A 5,095-nucleotide genomic window follows, 5' to 3' on the forward strand; every position below is an offset into this window, starting at 1 on the left:
AAGTCCAACAAGTCCGAAGGACTTGTTGGCAAAACTTCTCCCGAGTGGAGTGGGTAAGAGCGCGTTCCCGGAGTGGAACAGTAGGCATCAAACTAACCCAGGATTTCAGTAGAAATCCGAAGTTAGACCCACAAGGTAAGACTTAGAATTGTTTGTATATTTGCATGCTTGTCTTGCAGGAACAAGGAGCTGGAAGCAAGATGAAGAAAGCATAAGTGTTGCAAACAAAGTAAAGTCAAACCAACCAGTCCAGTGGATCTAGTCGACTGGAACTGGAATCCAATCGACTGGAACTGGAATCCAGTTGACTGATGGTACAGTCGACTGGAAGGAAACTCCAGTCGACTGGAGAGTGGATAACTAGCAGAATGAAGTTTTATCTGCCACATCAGCTGGAGTCGATTCAGGTGCAGTATAAAAGGAGGTGAACGTCCAGAAACAAGAGAATTCAAGCCCGAAACCTCCCTGCTCGACTAGTGGTCCTTCTGAACGTGAACGAGGCTAGACGCTTGCAATCAGGGAAGATACAAGAGGAGTGCACGACGCTTAGGACTTCCGGATCGGCTAAGTGTTTGGTTTCTTTGTTCTTTATTTATTCTATTGTTATTGTTTATGGTTGGACTATAAGACGGGTTTCTCCGCCTCGGAACACGGTTCGGAAAGGAGACCACTAGTGGGCGGGCGCCTCCTGTACTTAGACTTTGGACGTACTAACCGGAGGGGGTTAGGAACCAGGTAAATCCGCGAGTCCCTTGCATTTATTTTTAATATCCGCTGCTTAGTATTTTGATAGAAAAATGAACGAATTCGAAAAAGCGACGATACGCTATTCACCCCCCTCTAGCGTGTCACATCGATCCTATAGTAAGACTATTACTTATGGAACAACTAACGAAGGTGTGAATGGAAACATACAAGTAACTTGGAGTCACCTTAATAGTTGTATTAAATTGAGATCATTTGTGAATTAATAATGATTGAAGTAAATGAACCTGTCATTTACTAAATATGCAAGAAGCCAGATTATAATTCATAAGTTGAATTTATGATTAGACATTGAGAATGTCTAGATCAAAATCTATACCATGTTTGAGAATAATATGTGCTCTTTATTAATAAAAAGAATAACATCATAACATGTGATTTATACCATATGTATAATAACGACAATAAAAATTGTAGGAAAATGGATCCCTGCTTTTCTACTATGTGAGACCTTTAAAATTATGAGTTAATCTCGATTTTACTTTAAGTGACTATTTAACTGTCTACTTAAAGTTTTAATCAAGATCTACTACTTTAGCATATATCCTATAGATAGAGCTGTCAAACGAGCCAACCCATGGTGAGGTTGGCCAACCTGCCAAAAACCTGTCATATGGCAAGGTGGCTTGGGTCGGCCCACCAACTTGACGAGTTAGAAAATTTTCAACCCAACTCAACTTAAGACGAGTTGTGAGTTAGACGGGCCAATCCACGGGCTTGTCAAAAATAAAAAGGTATAAAAAATATTAAAAATTTTAAATTTGGATTGTAGTTTAAATAAGTCAAATTAAAAATTTTAAGTTTGAATTGCGGTTTAGACGGATCAAGCTCACTAATTAATTAAATTTTCTACTTTGATTTTAAATTTTAAAGAAAAAATTTAAATTTTTTCAACCCACGGGCCAACCCACACGGGTCGTGGCTCGACCACGCGGGTTGCAAACCTAAGCAGGTCAATCCACCTAAACCTATCTTAAAATGTGTTAATAAAATTTCAACATAACTCACTTAAATTATTTGACGGAACGAGTCAACTCGACGGGCTTAACCCAAATTGACGGCTCTATCTATTGACTATAGATGATTCGATCTATATAACATGACTAGAAAAGTGACTGGTTAAAATAAATAGATTTTTGCTAAAAAAAAATTTAAAATAAATTTATATCTTTGATATTTATTCACTAGTTGATTAATTATATTTTTATATTAAGTACATAAAATGTAATTGTGAATAATTGTATTGAATGGAAATATTGTAAACATGCTCTTGATATAATAGTTATTATGAGGGATTAGAGATGTTCATATTGATGTTAATGATTTAATCTAGAATAAAATATTGATGTCTTCAATTTATTTGGAAGAGTGACAATGTAAAGTGTAACAACTTTCTTAGTATTAATAGTTTAAAATGTTTGTTGTCGCACAAACCATTTTTCTTGATGTATGATTTGGATGTTCGATTTGGTTTTTGTGACTAATTAGTCTTTGTGACTATATTTTTATTTTGTGATTTAACTTAGATGAATGGAAAATGATAGAAATCACATCTGCACAATATGTAGACGTGATAACCGCTCACGTCTACCGATGTGTGTTTGCATTTATTTGCCTTTAAAAGGCATCAATTGTGTCCAAGTCAGATTGGATTTTTGAGAGGCTTCTTGACATCAACGAAGAACATCAATTTGAGAGGATTTGATTTGTGAATAATGAGGGTTGTTCATACATGTTCGTAATTGCCCTTTCGATGGCAAACAAAAAACTCAACCTAATGATCTATATACTCCACTATAAGTATTTACAAATTTGTATTGTTCCATTAGAAATTTATTTTATTTCATAATTCTTACCTTCAAACTACGCTGTTTGGAAACGACATTTACACCGACATCCCCGTTTCCGAAACGGGGGGAAACGTTTCCATCCGTGGAAACTTACCAGAAACGGGATCCAGTCCGAGAATCACTCCGACGTGGAAAGCCCGAAGCGAAGAGGGCAAACCTGAAGCGAAGAGGGCGTACGAAGAGATATTTGAGGTTCATTCCCAATTTCCGAAACTCAAAGCTCTTGAACCGATCAAACTTACCCGAATCTGGCCTTCCTTGCTCGGTTTGTCGCGCCGATCGCCGCCGTCCTAACAGCCGATCGCGCCACCTCTCGCAATCAAGCAACCACGAGATCGAAGATCTGGGACCTCCGGTAGCTTCCCCGTCGCCGGCTCCAGCTGCCAGCCCCTCCGCGTCGCACGATTGGAGCGAAGAAGAGGAAACAGGGGTGGCTGCGGGAAAGAATCGCGAATTTCGGGGAGAAGAAAAGCGTAGCCGGCTTTTAGGGTTTAGGCTTTCCTTAACGGGTTCAAATCCTATACCCCTTTAGCCTTTAACCCATTAACCCTTTTTACCCATTAACCTTTAACTCATTTAATCAATTACTCTTTAATTGCATGAAACTAAAGCTAATTGGGTCTTTTAATTGGGTTCTCAATTGGGCTTCATAATAGGCTTATTAGGACTAATCTAATTAACTATGTAAGTAGGTTGGGATTTAACATTTAATTAGGATAAATTTCTTTACGAATTACCCCTCGAATCCGGAGGCATGGAGCGGAGCGACAGTTTGGAAGAGGGATCGGCCGAGGAGGAGGAATAAAAGGGTCAGCGTTTCGATGCGTGTGGTACAGATAGATAAGATTTATAGGAAATATTCATAGTATTTAATGAGGTCATCGACGTTTCCAAAATATGGAAACTTCAACTATTGCCATTTCCCGTTTCCGTTTCCGCGTTTCTCGTTTCCCGTCTCCAAGTTTCCAGACAGCATAGCCTTCAAATCAACAATATTTAATAAAATATATCATGCAGCCAAATTAAAAAAATCAGACTTCAAAACAAATATATTAATTTCCACTTAAGTAATCAGATTCATTTTTAAATTTAACCTCGATTAATATATTATTGAATACTTCACAACTTAAATATAATTACGTATATAAATTTCTACAAACATAATAAAACTCTAAAAATTAAAAAATAACTATTAATTCAATAATTAAACTTATTACTTTTATGATGATATTTATATAGTCAACCAGATAAACAAATATATAATTTAAAGAAAATAATAATAAAGTTATTACAGTTGAAAAAAAAACAAAAAGCAGTAGACTAAAGTGAAATAATCAATGTTGAAAGGATAAATTGAATGGAAACGTGATTTAGTCATCTTTGAGTAATTCAATTCTTTTTTAAATTACGCTTGAGCAAGAAAATAAACTATTTATTATATTCATGTGATCTTCTTAGATAATAGACAGATTTAAATAAAATGACTCTGATAAAATAATTTTTATTTTTTACATGCTGATATAAAACGGAGGGCCAGGCATATATATTTTACTACCAATTGAAATTTAGTTTTTCTTTTCTATTTGAGAAGAAAATAATTTACATTTTAAACTTTTTAAAAATAAATTAACTTATTAAAAATTTATTAATTCATCTTTTTTTTTTATATATCAAGTATACATGATATGTTGTAAATAATATAGTTATAGTGAAGATTAAAACATTAAAATCCAATATGTTAGTTGAAATGTCAAATTAGTTTTATATTTTAAAAACTTTTTGAATTATTCAATTGTTGAACTCTTCGCCACAATACATTATTGGCTTGATTTGTTATATTCGAAATTACATGAATCCCTTTGAAAACTTCTCAAGATCAGAGAAATAATTTCAGAGATTAATCTTCTATATTAATTTCATACATTGTGTTTATAATAACTTTATTTTATTTTAATAATCTGTCTATCCTAACGTAATATGGTGTTTATATTGTAATTGTCATCCCCAGGGCAATGGTGTTTATATTGTAATTGTCATCCCTAGGGCAATAGTGCCGCAATAGGACATCCAAATTATCACCCAAATATTTACAGTTCAATTCCCAACTATCATATTTATAAAAATTTTCCTCCAAATAAAGAACACAACCAAAGAATACTGGACGTCTAGGCTGACTGCTGCATACACTTCCCAATGATAATGATGAAAAACTTCCGTAAGACCGGACCAATCACTCCAAAGATAGTCAATGAGACTAACTGAGATTTATCATTTTTTTTATATTGTAATTGTCCAATAAAAAAGACAGACTAATCATCCAACATATTTAAAATCATTCCAATTCCTCATCATTCGAATCTATCCACCTGATCCAGGTTCAGGCCAAACTATTAGTTGAATGATATCCAAGGCATCACCATACAATTTCTTGCTATAAACAAAAATGGCCCTTTCCGACGACAAAGTTATCGGTAAAAACC

The sequence above is a fragment of the Curcuma longa genome, chromosome 19 (genome assembly GCF_044706935.1).
Source record: "Curcuma longa cultivar G26 ecotype Majalengka, Jawa Barat chromosome 19, ITB_CL_G26_1.1, whole genome shotgun sequence".
Classification (NCBI taxonomy): Eukaryota; Viridiplantae; Streptophyta; class Magnoliopsida; order Zingiberales; family Zingiberaceae; genus Curcuma; species Curcuma longa.